Source organism: Lactuca virosa, chromosome 3 (genome assembly GCF_052849685.1).
Source record: "Lactuca virosa cultivar CGN04683 chromosome 3, Lactuca_virosa_CGN04683_v6, whole genome shotgun sequence".
NCBI classification, from domain to species: Eukaryota; Viridiplantae; Streptophyta; class Magnoliopsida; order Asterales; family Asteraceae; genus Lactuca; species Lactuca virosa.
This window is the reverse complement of record NC_136428.1, coordinates 149,344,614-149,363,371: the sequence shown is the minus strand read 5'-3', so window position 1 is coordinate 149,363,371 and position 18,758 is coordinate 149,344,614. Positions and strand designations below refer to the sequence as shown.

Below are 18,758 nucleotides of genomic sequence, written 5' to 3'. Positions count from 1 at the left end.
TATATATACATATACTATAAATATCATTTTCTAAGTTTTATCTAATGCACATCTATCCAGATAGTCGCTACAAGAAACGGTGAATCAAATATTCATCGTTTAATAGAGAACCAATGTTCTTACACAAATGGTGGAAAGACGTTATTATTGATAGATATTTCCTCTTTTTTTTTTTAAATTGAACTATTGATCACAATAAAATGAATGAACAAAGCTGGACTATTAAACATTTTTGTATGATGACTCTAAAATATATATATTTATGTAGTTTTCAATAGAGTTACTTTTGTTATGGAAAGGTTTTTCATTTGCCTTCTAACTCAAGTTAATATTAATCTTTGACTAAGGTTTCAAATATAGTTATTGGATTCGGTTGACATAAATTTATTTATCAAGGGCCAAAGTAGCAGTATAAACATAAACTAAAGTACTAAAACCGAAATTAACTAGTTAATAACAAAAAGAGAGTGCATTGCTAATACTAAAGCTGCGGAACCACCCAACCAGAACCCCTTTCAGTTACACTAGCCACGTTGCAGCTTCAGCTGCACTCCCTCCACCTATATATACTTCACCTTACCCCTTTCATCTGCTCAACTCAATTCATTCATTATCCATTACTTTCTCTCTCCACAACTCATTGGAGATTTGCTTCTTTCTCACATACTCAAGCAGAAAAAACACACACTAATCAGAACCAGATCAGTACTCGAATATATGGATTATGACTCGTCCGTATAGATTTCTATCAACTGCTGTCAACTCATCGTCGAAGGCGGCGGCAGAATCACCGGAGGCAGTCTCCGTGGAGTCAGATTTCGTCGTCATCTTCGCTGCTCTACTATGTGCTCTGGTTTGTATCGTAGGTTTGATAGTCGTAGCTCGATGCGCTTGGCTCAGACGCAGATCTCTTGCTAATAGCTTACCTGGCCAACAATCTGCTAATAAAGGAATTAAGAAGAAGTTCATTGACGCGCTTCCGAAATTCAAGTACGATTCAGCCAAGGACGACAACGGCGGAAAGCTTTCCTCCGGTGATTGTGCGTGTGCGATTTGTTTGACGGAGTACGCAGATGGAGATGAGATCAGAGTGCTCCCGCAGTGCGGACATGGATTTCACGTCGGATGTATCGACAAGTGGCTTGGATCTCACTCGTCTTGCCCGTCGTGTAGACAGATTCTGGTGATTAGTAGGTGTAAGAAGTGCGGCGAGTTCCCGTCGATTTCCGCCGGAAAAATCTCGTTGGTGGTTGATCATGGAGGTAGGCATCATAACGATAGTTCTAGTTCATCAAGTTGACATCGATCAAACGAGATAATTTAATAATTTAGAAGTTAATTAATTACCAATGATATGATGCTTAAGTTATTCTGACAATCACAGAGTTTCTCTTGCAAAATGATTCTCAAATTGCTAATGGAGATGTGGATGGTGTTGTTTTTGTCTTGTAGCTTTGCATTTGAAACTTGAAAATAGCGAAATATGTTATTTTATTTCAATGGATGTGAAGTGAAGTCTCTACCTTATCTTAATTCTTATCTCATTGGATCTTGATAGCTTTTGGCTTATCAATTACCATATAAAATAGTTGATGAACACAATTTACAACGATGGTTGTTGTCTTTCTCTTTTGTTGTGAACTATACTTTTATTATTCGTTTTGATTTGGATTTTAGGGAAGTTGAGGTTCAATTCAAGAATTTGATTCAGAAGTGAATTCTTTTCAGAATTTGATTGCGATGTTATAACTTATAAGTTCAGTGGCGTATACATTCTAAAACCTTAATGACATAATTTTGGGAAATGTCCAAAAGTTTAAGGTGCTTTAATTATGGATAATATATACAATTAGAGGATAAACGAGGGATTTTATAATTAATAATTAATATTGATAATTATTAATATTAATAATTAGTTATAAGATAAACAAAGAAGATGCAAACGAGAGCAAGTAACCATAAGCCGTCTTGTCGGCTATTTAATAGGTGGTTGAGAGTTCGTTAGGCGTCATGCCAATACATAAATACCTTGTGTGATTATTCCTTCATGGATTTTATTTATAATGAAATTTGAACTCTAATGTGTAAGAATTTTAGCGTTTGATTTTTGCTCTTAAAAATGATATTTGAATGGACAGTTTGATCGGATCCTTTCAAAGAGTTTCACTTCAGTTTTAAAACATAGATAAAAATAGTTTGAATTATATTAAATCCGATTTAAACGAACCAAATTATAATCCAGTTGAATTGATAATTTTCACAACTTGATTTCGGTAATCTAGATTTCCAAAAAGCTATATAAATTTAACATTAACAAACGTGTAAATCAACAAATTACTCATTTGACCCATCTTAGTGAACTCAAATAAAAGAATTATAAATAAATAGCTTACCTGTGGATTAAAATTTATAAACAAATGCCTTATAATTTATTTAGTCCTAATAAAGTGAAACATCCATGGGTAGCTTTAAAAATCCATATATCTATTTCTATTTATCTTTTATAAAGGAGAATATCTAAATGAATATGGTTTAAGATAAGTCTCATTCTTGTATCATATTCATTTGAAATCTTCACAATCTTTCACCTTTCAACTTTCAAGTAATTAATGATGATCATTAAAGAGTTTTTTGAACTTATATTTTATAATTACTAAGTAATTTACTGGTAGTTGAATTTTTTTTATTTTACTATAAAAAGGTCCATAGTTACATACAAACAATAATGAGAAAGAAAAATATAGAAATATTTTTGGTTATATAATAACCTTACTTCTATGCTTTTCTACTAACATTTCTTTTTTCTTGTCTTAAAATTATTATTTTATAGAGTGTTATTATCATCCATGAATTCCTTGAACTCCATTGGAGATTGTTTCGTCTCTTATAATATTTTTTACTTTGGTTAAAACATTCATACATGATCACCAATATGATCTTGATCCTCACATTCTAATAGTAAATTTTAAAATGACTAAGATGTTATATTGTTTCTCTTCACTTTTAATATTTGTTATCTAAATTTCATGAAATTGGAAAAGAATGCATATGTAGGAGGGTTGCTTCAACTTTACATACTAGAATCGATACCACTAAAGAGGTAGTCGGTCGTTAACTGGTGATAAAAGATCTAACTACCATTTTAATTATTTTGATTCATGCTTTGTAAAATCTATTTTTATATTCCTGTTCACTTTACTTTTTTAGGTACAAAGTACGGAAGGTGGTTCTCGATATACCAACAAAACCAAATGTATGTTTTCCAAAATATGTATTTGAAAATCAATATCATATTTACTAATCGATATATTAAAACTTTTGATGAAATTTATGTATAATGGAATATTTTATGTGACTTGATTCTGAACTAGATTTGAGCCCCGTATAGTACACGAGTTTATTAAAACAAAAATTTAATATAAAAATGTAAACATTGCGTATTTTTTAAAGTAATGCTTTTACATAAATACATAGGATATACAAAATAAAATGAATGATTCAATAAATAATAAAAAAATATTGACATTTTAAAAATGTATGATATAGTGATTTAAGAGTTAATTCTAGGAGAATTGAAACAAAAAGGAAAGAATGCAGAACACGTATTATGAAATTTAATAGAACGATCTATCTTACATATATAAACCCTTTGTACAATGTGAATTTTAAATTTAAGAAAATAAAAAAAACACAAGAAATAAAAAGTGAAAAAAAAATAATTTGAAAAATCTCAAAAAATGACATGTATCAAATTGAATGAGAACATGACATTTTGCAAAAGTAATTTTCATTTATTAGGTTAGATTTCAATGTTTAATATTTGAAAGCTCATATATAAAACTTAAAATGTTTTTGTGTAATATTTATAGTGTAATATAAAGTCTATCCGGTCAAAATTATTTATCAATAGTTCATTCAAAACAACTTATTTCCTTTTTATCCTAAAAATATAGAAAGGAAATATTAAATAACATTTCAATTGTTATAAAAACTTATAATATTTATTAGATAGTATAAAAATAAAAAACTAATGTTTTAAAAAGGTTCGACTATATTAGATAGTATTAAAATATCAATTAATGAACTTTTTTTATTGTTTGTTAATTTGGTTAATGCCCAAAAAGATGAATAAAATATTAAATTTCAACATATTTTAAATTTTTACCCACATTTATTTTATCCACGACATTAGGTCATCCAAATTAATATTATTTAAGAGAAGTCATCTATATTGAATAATATTCATTTAAAACTCCTAACTCCTCAATTTCCTAATAATTAACCAAAATGTTAATACATTTTATTACAAAAACTCTTCAACTTTCAATTAATCAACCACTGAGGGGGAGACTGTGAACATGATTGGTTTTTGGGGACTGATCACATTCAAAGATTGAGATTTCATATTTTATTCAGAGTTGGTTCCTCTGTATGTTCTTTGATGCTAGAGATTCCATTGCCAGATTCCGAGATCACGACAGCTTCAGCTTTTCCAAGACACTTCAGCACCAGACCTACCGGACCTGCCTGTCGGATATTCTGCCTTTTTATCACTGCTTTACCCTCACCATTTCCGAGCATTTAGGGGGAGATTGTTGGAGCATAAAAATGCTCTACAATGATGAGTGCTTATTAGGTTAGAATATTCCCTTGTATGGAAATCATATTCCCTCCACTAGTATATAAAGTGGAAGTGAGTGGTCTTTTACTTTAAGAATGCGCTTATGTAGACTTTAGAGAGAGTGTGTGTTTGAGTGGGGATTCTCCCAGTCCATGAGTGTTGTTCATGTATTATGTTGTTTCTCTCTATCTATTCATTATAGTTTACTCACATATTATGTTCTTCATTGTTCATACAATTATCTTCTTGATATTATTATTCTGCACCAATCCAATCGACAAAATGGGTTCCTACAACGAGTACAACGCAGACTTATAAGACTTCCCGACAACCTATCAACCTTGTAAATGCTACGGCTGCCAGGTAGTCTTACAACACTTCCATACTGCCATGGACCCACCCTATCGTCTTACTGTCTAACTACCAAGCCAACCATAATAATCATGAGTTGAACCCGCATCCGACTATACCCCAATCAAGTGTTCAGGTCATGCTTCGAACCCCGAAGCCTTCATCAGACAAGAACAGGCAGAGAGACTCTAACACAACCCTAAACCTGGATCCAATCACACGTCAGCCATGTGTTACTACGAATGCGCTAACCTATCGTTGAAAGTTTCTGAACCTCAAACCTTGTGTGACCTCTATCCAGACTGAAACTTGAACTCGCTTCCCTCTCGAATAGGATGTGGAACTCTCCTTGGTTCGGCACCTGATTCTATTCCCGGAAATCCAAACGGTTCTCCCCCGCTTGGATTTAGCTACATGCTGCCAAACTCACTGGAAACAACAAATAATGAATCCCTTGGTGGAACTGACGGATCACCTACCCAACATCCCACTTACCGAAGGATCTATGCAATCTAACCCTCTTCAACCGATACTATTTCAAAATGTCTTTGACACTTCCAATGTCTGAACAAGCACACGCGACCGCCATCATCATCCACTTGCTACCCCTCCTTCCCTAGTAACGGTAGCGGTCGGTGTAACACACCAAAAATCATAACAAATTTAAACTTTTCAAAACAACCCATTACTTAAAAAGTGTTTACAAAATCATTGTTTTTAAAATATTATTTGATTAGGAGTCTCCCAAGATCCATCAACATAATAACCAAGGATGTGTACGGTCACGCCTTCGCCTTGCCAGGGTCCTCAGAAGTACCTGAAACAAAACTAAAATTGTAAGCCAACGCTTAGTGAGTTCCCCCAAGGTACCACCACACAATACACATATCAAATACAAACAAACATGATGGGTCCAATCAGTCATCGGACTAGAATACCCATGGGCCCACAACCATTGGGCTGGATTACCCCTGGCCCAATCAATAATCAGACTAGAATGCCAATATATAACAAGTACACTCAGTCATCGAACTGGAATACCAATACACAGCAGGCCCACTCAGTCATCAGATTGGAATACCCTCGGGTCCACTCAGTCATCGAACGGGAATAACCTCGGTCTGTTGACTCAAGCACATAGTAGTAAAGTCTCAACCCAACATAATATGTTGACATATAATAGATAACAAACATATTCAACAGACAGATAATCTTGCATACAAGATTCACAAGTAGTCCTATAGATCTACTGGTCTACGCATATCAGCATCTATCATATAATTATATAGATCTACCCCATACTCAGCATTTCATCAATCAAGGCATAACAGGATAACAATCCAATTGGGCGGCCTTAGTGCCTTCAACACATAAGTACAGTGAGGAAAACTCACCTCACAGTTTGATGAAAAGCTAAACGATAAACTGCTCCAAATACCGGCTCTACAAGTCACGTATTCAACAGATAGAAACCAAGACTCAACTATAGCTCAAAATACCCAAAATACCCTTAAGTCAAACCTAGTCAACCTTGGTCAAAGTCAAAGTAAAAGTCAGTGGGTCAAGAAGTCAACTCACACTGAGTACACCCAGCATACTCGGCACGTACGCCTAGGTACGCCCAGCGTATGCGAGGGCTTAAAATTCCAACTTTTATTGATTTAATCCTTTAAGTCATTTTGTCCAAGTCTCAGATCTAGTCTTAAAACATATCCCAAGCCATAAAGTTTCCAACTTTATGGTTTTACATGCCTAGAACAAACCCAACATCAAAACTCTAACTCTTCTTAACCACTAAAGCTCTTAATGACTTGCATGGAAGAATCTTAGGAGCCAAGATCATATTTTTATGACTCAAAACATGGAAAAACATCCAAAAGGATAACCCAAATGTTCTATAGCATGGCATGCACAAGAAAGGCTATATTTGGGACCAAAAGTGCCCTAAATAAAGAAATGGCTAGATCTACAAGATTGAGTGATCAAGTTGTGAAGTTTATACCTCCTAGAGGTTGCTAACAAGTAGATAATCTTAGATCCAAGATGCTTCCAAGCTCCAAGCTCTTATTGTTGGATAAGGTGTCTAAGTCCATAACTATATTTAGTATGTACTTGACCCGATTTGGCATGGTCCATTTGGGTTGCATGGCATCATAACAATTGGATAGACAAAATGAGAAAAGGACACTTATGGTTTGTTAATATATTATAAGTTCTAATATATTAATATGAAATCGTATTATTTAATTAGTATTTATCAAGAATTAATTTGGAATTAATTTTGTGATCAAAAGAGACTAATTAAATATATGAGGATTGATTATGTAAATCTTTCATTCTTATATAGTGGGCTTATGGTCCATGATTCACTAGATTGGGCTAGGACACATTGGGTGCTCCATGGATGCTCCATGGAGGTTAAAACCCAAGGATCATGGGGGAAATGAAAAGCCATGCACATTAGGGTTTACATGGTGTAACCCTACATGTGACACACTATAAAAGGAACCTCACAGTAAGCAAAATCGGCCACTAAGACAAGAACAAGAGGGCTAGCCGACTTTGAGTGAAAGTGTTCTTATCTCAAGTTATTCCAAGAGTTGTGGTGTTGTGTTAAACATTTGAGGCATCACATTTGGGGTGCTAGGCTCACAAGGTCTTAAGGAATCCAAGCTATAAGAAAGGTATGTCATTCTACAAGCTTTTATATTATAAGTACCCCATGCCATGCTAGTTAGGATGAGAACCTTGGAAAAATCAAATTTGCATGAATATTAGAGAAAACATAGATCCAAGGTTTCTAGGGTTGCATGTACACCATAGGAGTGTTAGAATGCTCAAAACCCATCACTTATCACCACCTTCATCTTCTTCTTCAAGAACATCACCAAAACACTCCAATGGGCACAAAATGCACTCTTCTCACTTAGGGTTTTCTTGGGGTCGATTTTCACATAGGGAGGTTGATGAAGGAATGAGATATAAGTCTATAATGGTGTTTATATATGGATCAAACCCTCAAAATTAAGGTTTACACTTTCTTCACGTACGCCCCATGTAGGAGGTGTACGCCCAACGTACTAAGGTGCGCCCTAGTACGCCTAGCGTACACAACGTACGCTCAACGTACTACTCCTGGACAGAATTACCATATTACCACTATGGGCCATTTTGCAATCCTTTCAAACCCAAGGTCTAAAATACAATATTATTCAAACATAGAGTAGAAATTGAAATTACCTTGACATCGGGATGTTACAGTCGGACCCAAAAGTCTTTCCATAAACGATCGCCATCCCTGCTGAGGGATGCAACACTTCTGAACTCTGAATTCGTTGATGAACTAATCATGCTAATCTGAATACTGATCTTCTAAGCAATACCCCCGATTTGTTTCCACCAATGGCCCACAACAATCTACCTGACGATCAAAATCCAGCTCAACAAGATGTGCCCCACTCATAACTCTCGACATGCAAAAATGGCATATATTAATCGTTGATAATATCAACCAGGCAATCACAGAGAATTAAACCAAAGATAATGCCTCACACATACAAGCACATGATTCAAAAGAACATAAATATACAGATAATAAGGCACGATGAAAACAAAAGATAACATACCCGCGATAGCATCTGATGAAACTATGGCCTCCCCTGACTGAAGCTGCAATGCTCGGCTCCTCCCTCCTCGGGCTTCCGCTCTGACCTCACGACCGTCAGTGATCCTCAAAGTAAATGGAGCAGATGTACTTACTGCTCCACCCATCAACCTCGGACAGTTGGCCTTCTTGTGGCCCACATGGTTGCATTGAAAACACATCGGAATCGATCCATGGGGGCAATCCCTATTGAAATGACCCATCAGACCACAACTGAAACACCACCTTCATGTCTCTTGATAGCCTCCCTCATGGGTCCTCCCACACTTGACACAACGGCCCCGACCTTGATGGCCTCCCAAACGTAAATCCTGAGTCTTGGGCCTCTTCGCCTGGCCCGCTACGATTTGAAATTGCTCTGGCTTCCTCTTTCCGAGGTGCTCCAAATCAATCTCCCGCTCTCGGGCTCTAGCTATCATGTCCTCCAAAGTCTAATAAGCTGAAAAGCTAACAAATTCCCAGATATCATCTCCCAGCATATCATGGTACCTTGTCTTCTTCATCTCCTCTTCTGCGGCATAGTGTGGAACCAAAAGAGCCCACTCCCTAAACTTGGTGGTGATCTCTGCCACAGTCTCAATCATATGGCGAAGATCTTGAAACTCCCTCGCCAACTGTTGCACCTCAATGGCTGGGGAAAACTCCACCCTAAACCGGATAACAAACTCATCCCAAATCATCGTCGTAATGGCTTCGCCTCCCAAAGCGAAATCTACATCCTCCCACCAATCTCGAGCTCTGTCTTTCAGAAGACAGGAAGCAAATATGACCTTCGACCCCTCGGGGTAGAAACTCGTTCGAAAAGTGTTCACTATATCCGGTAACCACCTCCTACTAGCAATGGGGTTCTTCTCCCCAAAGAACTCGGGAGCTCCACAAGCACGGAACTCGCGGAAGGAAAGAGTGCGAGCTCCCATAATATCCATAATCTCAGTGCGGAACGTGCCCAAACGCTCATCCAAAATATCCATGATCCCCTCTTTGACTGAACCGAAGATCACAAGTGTCTACTTCAAAATACCATGGGTGATCACCGACGAGATAAACTCCCGCATCTGCTCATCAATCGGCTCAGTGCCAACACTTGAGCCCGAACTAGATCCTCCGCCATGAGTGCTCATCACCATACTGAAAAGCAACCATAAAATAACCAGAACATACCAAAAAATCCTCTTTCACAGGCTTCCTATATTTTCCGTGACTCCGCTCGATTCGAGTATGGATCATGTGCTTTCAGTAGTATGGGCCCAATATTACCTTCCACACCTATCCATACTTTCCTCAAGAGTTTTCCCGCATCCTTTAAGTCGCCTTCTCAAATCGGTACTCCAAGTACTCGCTAAACAGCGCAATCAAACCCACTAAGACACTTCCTAGGCTATCCTAGGTTCCGAACTCACCTTGCCATCAACTCCTGAAGAACTCCCACTAATGTCAGCTCACTACTTCACGAATACAATCACATACGATAAAGCTTAGATAATCCTTTGAGTAACATACTCAACCCTACAACGGTTGGACTCAGACAAGAGCTGCATAATAGGGTCAAATCCATGACTCTGAGATTATTTAACCTTTTCATCATGCAACTTAACATATTCATGAAATAATTAATATGAGTCCCATGATGTGTGCTTATTTAGTTATATATTTCATATATTATCTTTATATTTTATGCTACATTTTGTGTTAATTCTAGAACAAAAGATACTTATTATGTTTGAAATATGTTTTGTAGCAGCGAAGATATGCTCATGAAAAAAAGGAAGCATACGAGGAGCTAGAAGCAAGAAAACGGGAGATAAAGCAAAAAGAAGACAAAGAAGGATGTTGTTGGACAGCTTGACCCCTCGTCAATGTTTTGGCCATATATCATGACTCGTAACTCCGAATGACAAGATTCAAAATGTTCTGAAAACTAGAAAGAATTTTGGATGACTTTCATGTTTTTAGAAAATGTTGAATCCCAACGGACACGCCTTGGTGAATGGAATTTTCACGATTCTTGACGCTGACTTGGAGAATACGGTATTTTAATGAAGAACACGGTGTGTTGGCTATCAAACACGCTATTTTGATGCTGAAACCTATAAATAGAGCTTAAAATTAACCATAATTATATATCTTGAACCCTAGATCGATTCCTGCGATTATAAACCCCAAGAAACTGTTTTGAGGGTCTAAAAGGCGGCCGGAAGGCCGTTAAGCTGACAAGAGTGAAGATTTGAAGGATTGAAGAGCAAATTCATGCCGGTGATGATGTGGTTTGTTATCGTGACCATGTTTATAATTCTACTATGATTCCATTATGTGTTTACGTTCTGATTTAGGGATTAAAACCCTTTTGCTTTGTGTTTTTGATTAGATGAGCCCTTGATTTTGTGGATTAATTGCTATTTGGATTGTTTATTCGTGTTTAATTTATTTTGTCAAGTTTGCTTGAAGATCCATATGTATTAAGATTGTTACTTATTCCTTATTGCTAAATTGATAGAGTTTAGAGGACCATCTGACTGTGTTAATTTGAATCAAAGTTGTCCACTAGAGTTTTCACCAAAACCTAGGGTTTGGAAATAAGTGATGAACTTTAATGTGTGTGCATGAGTAGAATGACCATTCTCTGAATGATTTAATTCCTATGACCGTTAGGATTAATAAAGATCAAATATTGCTTAATACGAACTAAATACTGATTTGCATGATTGTTTGTTCACTTGAACAATGGATTCATAGTTGTGTTAAAATCAAAGGATTAGTTATCTAGAACTAGAGCTAGTCATTTTAGGAATTGGTGAACAAGAATAAATAAGTCTGTGTGTGCAGTTATCTATGATTTAAGATGTAATTTATCTAGACCAAATTACCTTAAGAGATTTGTCTTCGATCAGTTTATCGAGATTTGCTGTTTAGTCGTTTGTTTGAGATTTCATTCCATAAAACCATTCTTTACTGCTTTCGTGTGTTTAGTGTAACCTATAATCAAACACTCCAAATTAATTCACCATCATTCCCCTTGTGTTCGACACCTGTTATTACCACAGCTATACTATTACACGTTTAGGTTCACTGCCTAGTATGCGTGTTAGTCCAGTTGCGATAAAATCAGTTTTATAAATTTAAAACTTGAAGCAATTATAATGTATATATATATATATATATATATATATATATATATATATATATATATATATATATGTAAAAACCACACATCATCCTACAAAACAAAAAGCAAGCAACATTCGTGCAGTAACACTTCAAGCCACAAAAAAGACAAATAACCTCCCAAGCCCACTTATTACAACCCATGCTAGGAACTTCCACTTTTACTGTCGGTTGCCTTATGCATGCAAATTATACACAATACAAGATTAAATAGATTGCCGAATGAAAGACTCTACCCTAGGACCACAACCAGACAATAAAAAGGAAATAAGGTCAAATCAGTCATTCTTAGGCTATATGATCCTAACCGTATACAATTTTTAAAGCATGCACTTAGTAATTATTGATACAAATACATATTCCCAATCTAGAATAGCATCCAATGCTTCCTAGGATACAAGGAATCACAAATCAGGTCAGTCTATCATGTAATTCCCGAAAGTATCCCTAGCCTTATCCTAACATTCAAACATTCATATCATATAACATATCAACATGTATGGGTATTCTGGAAATCACTTAATTGAGCTCGGCTGATTGCACGCACCAAACCCACTTTTCCTTTATAAAAGTTCTTTTAGAAAATTATTTTCTTTTAAAAGATTCCAACTCCTCAGTTTGAGTTCAGTCACACCCGAGAGTGTGTCCGAATCCCTCAAACCAAGGCTCTGACACCAACTTGTAACTCCCCAAAAATTATAAAGTAAAATATCATTTTTAATTCAACCAGAAACACCAATTATCCATATTCCAGTCATTCAAAAGTATTTCAGAATAAAAACAGTTATCAGAGTATAATCCCAAAATCATATTGTTGCGGAAACATGGGTGGATGCGCTGCGATCAAGCCGGGCCCTTCCCTTTCGAACCGTAAGTACCTGAAACAATAACCATAAAACTATAAGCGCAAAGTTTAGTGAGTTTCCACCAAATACCACATACCATACATATCATTTGGCATAGCCCGCACATTGGGCCCAACTTATCATAATGGGCCTAGCCCTTCCAAATCAATGGGCCCAATCCAACATACAAATGCATAAGTCATAGAGACAGCTAGCATCCTACATAACATACATTGGGCCTAGCCCTTCCTGATCCATGGGCCCAACCCAACATACAAATGGGCCTATCCCGTCATATAATGGGCCTAGCCCAACATACCATGCAAGAGTCACAAAGATAATTAGCATAACATATCCTAGTGGGCCGACATTGGTATCTTTGACCCACGGGTACAATGAGGAGACTCACCTGAATCTGAGATAACCGAAACACACGCGCTGCTATTACCGGAATCCTCACCTTGAACACAACCAAAATATCCCTAATCAATAATTAAGGTCATTTCCCAAAATCCAAGGTCCAAACTATATCCTATCCTTCCAATGGGTAAAAGACCATTTTACCCTTCTCATATCTGATCCAATAACCCATGGCCCAAACTCCAAAAGACCCAAGGCCCAAAAGAGCATTCCAGGAGTATGCCCCGCGTACCAGATTTGTATACTCGGCATACTGCCTGCTGCTACACAATGTACAACCCGCCAAAGCTGAAATCAGGGAATTTATGAATTATGTTGAGTGTACGCATACTTATGCCCAACGTACTCACCAGAGGACCAAAACTCTCAACAAGCACTTAATGCTTAATACCTAAACGTCCAAACTCAGATCTAACCTCTAAGTAAGGTCTTAATCCATAAAGTTGCCAACTTTACTCCTTTGCATGTCTTAATGGGACCTAAAACCCATTATTATCCATCTAAACCCATAATATGAACACCATATTAAGCATGATTCATCAAAACCCATCAATGTGACATTTTTATGCACCAAAAACCTTAGAAATGCTAAGATCTAGCATTCTAAGCTCTCGGAGTAGCTCATACTCACAAGGATGACTCTAGGAACCATAATAAACCCAAAACAAGCCCTAGACTAGAGCTAACACATAGTCATCAAGTTAGAAGCCTTTATACCTCCTGGAAGTTGATGCAGATGATTAGTGCTTGGATCCATAAGCTTTAAGAAACGCAATGCTTCTTACAAGATCTCCTTCTTCTCCAAGGCACACCAAGGCTTGAAATTCACACAAGAGAGGCTGGGGTTTAGAATTTAGGGTTAAATGGGATGGAGGCTGAAGATAAGAGGGTTGAGAATGAGTTAATGCCTTTAAATAGGGTCCAAGACCCTAAAATAGGGTTTGAGACTGAGTCGCGTACGCCCAGCCTACATCTGGTACGCTCAACGTACGCGAATGAGCCTTCCCGATTATTCCATCCAAGTACGCCCATCGTACTCGGCAAGCCCCTTACCACTCTATCTTCCGATTACCACTCTATCTTCCGATGGCCATAACTTTTGCGTCCCAACTCTGTTTCCGATGATCTTTATATCCACAGAAAGGTAATGAGGAGCTTTACAAACCTATCTAATTACTTTTGACTTTGAACACCTCGAACTAAAATCCTTAATTCATGAAAGGCCCGAACCATCACTTTTACCATTATACCCTTGGGCTCCAAAGCACAAACCGAACTCTCGGTACCCACAACCTACCTTATCCACAACCAAATGGGTCTAAACCTCTCTTTCCCCAAGGCCCAAAGCCTTATGATAATTGATCCTCGGTTCACGGCCCCAAATTATGATTCGACTCGAAACAGGGTGTTACAAAATTGCTTAACGGGTTTGCATCAAGGTCGGTCCACTCCGAACCCGCTCCATTGCCAGGCCTACTTAGAAGACCAGTCTTTCAAATAATTAAATAATTGTTCCAATTCCATAGCATCCTTTTATGGTTGAATTGATTTTAGATATAGTAGTAAATTTGAATTAAACTAAAGGGATATTGATATAAAAACCTTTAAATTTTTCAAAAAATTACAATTTTATCCTAACATCATTTTTTGGTGCGTTAAATCGAAAGCTTGAAAACTTTTTTCAACTTTTTCCCTTGTTACATGTTATCATAATTTTCGAGGTTAACATAAAAAAAAATTATAACTTAAGTTTACAAACCTTTTACGTTTTTATCCTAAATATGTTTTCCTTTTTCATATTATACATATTATTAGAATAGAAAAACATATTTATAAGTGAAAAAATTATTTAATTGAACAATATATTTATATTTTCATTTTTTATATATGAGTTTTTTCTTAATTATACATTATAATGTTTAAAGTGTAAAAATATATTTTTAGATGTATTAATACAAATTTTTTTCGTATCAAAAAAATATAAATATATTTTTAAAATTTTAAATATGCATTTTTACGTTTTTAAGAAGTTAAGTATATTTTCGGGAGTATTAATATGTTTTTACAACTGTAAATATATATATTTAGAAGTATATCAATAAAAAACGAGATTATATAAAAATATGTATTTATATTTCTGAAAATATAAAAATACATATTTATACATCTAAATATTTAAAAATACAAATTTATACTTTTGAAAAAATATTAATAACTCTAAAAAATAAAATTATACTTCTAAAAAAATACAAAATTCATATTTATGCTTCTAAAGAATGATAAAATACATATTTCTACTTTAAAAAAATTAAAAAATTTTTATTTATGTTTCTAATATAATGTATATATATATATATATATATATATATATATATATATATATATATATATATATATATATATATATATATATATATATATATATAGGGCTAGGTTCAACTGTGAATCGACATCTATTGTGTGGACGTGTGGATATTGCTATTCTGTGATAATGATAAAGAAAATATGTTGTTTGGTAATGTGAATACGTTCAATTTTACATAATTATTGTCATTATCACGCATTATCACTAATTAAGTCGTCTATTAGGTTATTATAGATTTTTTTTTAATTATTCTCATTCTGTCAGAATGTTTATTGAGTCGTATTCTGTAAGAATGAAAATTAGTAAAAAACGATGTGTGAGAACAAACATGAATAAAAATTAGTGAAGATGCATGAAAATGACAATAGTTGTGTAAGATTGTACGAATTCACATTAATAAACAATCTATTCTCTTAGTAATTCTCATAGAATAGCATTGTCCACACGTCCGCACAATAGTTGTTCATCTACATTATAACCTAGCCCTATATATATATATATATATATATATATATATATATATATATATATATATATATATATATATATATATATATATATAGAGGGTTGAGATCGGTTGAGAATTCATAGTTTCCCGAGAACTCGAGAACTAAAAGTGGAGCGTTGGATCAAAAGTAATTCATTAAGGACATGATCGTCATCTTACCAATCTCATTTAATGTTTAATTTTTTGTGCTATTTAACATATTAATATAAATGTCTAAAAATTTACATCATAAATCAAATTTTCATATTTTTTTTTAAAAATAATATTTTTCGTTTTTTTTAAATGTAGATTTTTTAATTTTTTATAGAAAACATGAATTTTCCTAAAAAAAATTGAAAAAATATTTTTTTAAAATAACTGCAATTTTTTTAAAAAAAACTGCAATTTTTTTTAAAGAAAACTGCATTTTTTCAAAAAGAACTTGAATTTTTTTAAAAAAACTGCATTTTTAAATAAAAAACTGCAATTTTTTCAAAAAAATTTTAAGTTTTTTTAAAGAAAGTTACCTTTTTTTTTCAGAAAAAACTGTATTTAACAAAAAAACTGCATTTTTTTTTTAAAAAAGTAAATTTTTAGGTGCATATGTGCATATTTTTTCAAATGCACATATATACATTTCTTATACTATAATATTCGTAAGTAAATCACAACAAATCTCTTATTTATTAATTAATCTATAAACATAATAGTACAAATATTTTATTCGATACAAAATAAAATATAATAAATAAAAAAATGCTACAAATTTCAAAGCGTTTTCATGTCTTCGTGTCAATATTTCCATATTTTCTTCAATTTATCATTTTCCACCTCTTCAATATTCACCACAATTTCTTCCAAATCTACAAGAAAATTAAAAAGAAATTGATTGATACAAAAACACTCACAAAAATACATATGTGATTTACATGTGTATCACATGTAATTCATATGTGAATTACATGTGAATCACATGTAATTCATATGTGATTTACATGTGAATCACATGTAATTCATATGTGATTTACATGTGAATCACATGAGAATCACATGTAATTCATATGTAAATTACAATTCATATGTGAATTACATGTGAATCACATGTAATTCATATGTGAATTACATGTGATATACATGTGAATCACGTGCAATTCATATGTGATTTACATGTGAATCACATGTAATTCATATGTGAATTAAATGTGATTTACATGTGAATCACATGTAATTCATATGTGAATTACATGTGATTTACGTGTGGATCATATGTAATTCATATGTGATTTACATGTGAATCACATGTAATTCACATATGAATTACATGTGATTTACATGTGAATCAAATGTGATTCATATGTGAATTACATGTGAATCACATGTAATTCATATGTGATTTACATGTGAATCACATGTAATTACAATGTTAAACTTTTTATAAATTTAGTAAGTAAAAAAGAAGCAACCATAGTTATCTAGATTAAAGTGTTGAACTCATTGTACAATGTTCTCTTCCAATCTCTCTCATATGGCTTAACATGAAGACAATCTTGTTATTGTGTGGACAAGATGAGGACAAATTTATAAAAAGTTAGGGACTTAATGGGAATTGGGAAAGACTCATTCGCCTCAAGTTTCATATTAAGTTATTCTTTATGCATTAAGTCAAACCAACCTATAAGAACTCGACGATTACAGATTCCAGTTCAAACAGATATCCATTCATCATTTGTGTCAACAATGTTAGAAAGATCATCATTAGAAACTTCAAGAATAGGTACAGCAGTACCACATCCTACTAACTTGCAACGCTTTCCAACTACCCTGAAAAGAAAAGGAGAACATGGCGATTAGAGGCGAATTTCAGTTGCACAATCTAATATTGAATATGCATAAGCGGTTGATTGGGCATCAATAAACAAATAAACAAAACATGCATTGCTTTCTTCTAAAGTGCACTTTAGTCTTAGGCATCAATAAACACATAGTAAGAAAAAAAACTGACCAAATTTACCAATCTCCTCATCTGTGATAGAGCACCCACAAGCTGTGCAACTAGGTCTAGAAGGAGCACCCTCAAATTAGCCAACAAAGGATATTCAACCTGACTTACAACCCTGTAATGAGCAAATTTATCAAATAAACACAACACCACATGACATAATTCCAATTATGCCACTTGAAATCAATGAGCACATCAACTAGATATCTTCAAGTTTCTGAAGATAACTTGCCCTTACCTGTCAGCATTGATCAACCAATCAAATACAAAATGTTCAAGCCCACTCCATAGTTTTTCTGCAATTACAATAAGCATATCCTGTTTTAGAACAAAATGACCTCACTTACAAGGATTAAGGATAGACTAATGGTGGAACAACCAAACCTTTTTCTGAAATTCAACACTGATTCTTTTATCATCTGCATTAGCTAACTGAGCATCAAAGATGAAATCTACAAATTCGTTCACAGGAGCATCTTCACCTATTAAGAATCATGAGAAGAAAAACAAATTGGTAAAATATATTTTGTATGATTTATAATAAATACAAATTACAATAACAAGTTTGTTCATCGCAAACTCGACTTCCTCAATAGTGAAGTTCATCATTAGTAAGGAAGCCTTCTTGTCATCAATGCCATTGCAGCCTTCATCAAGATCCTGCATAGTAAGTATTTTTAGCAGATTGATAACAAAATCTGATGAAGATAAAAGTCTAAAACTAACAGATATAATGGAATCATTTTCTACACATATTAACGAATAAATAAAACATCAAAATCATGAAACCAGAAAGTTACTTCTTTTACAGAAGCATTTCTAGGGTTAGTGCTCCAACTACTTA

General features: G+C 34.3%; 1 pseudogene; it reads left to right on the top strand.

Annotated features, from left to right (window-relative positions):
- The first annotated feature begins 522 nt into the window (after positions 1–522).
- Positions 523–1,533, top strand: LOC145166693 (RING-H2 finger protein ATL8 pseudogene; annotated as a pseudogene).
- The last annotated feature ends 17,225 nt before the right edge of the window (positions 1,534–18,758 follow it).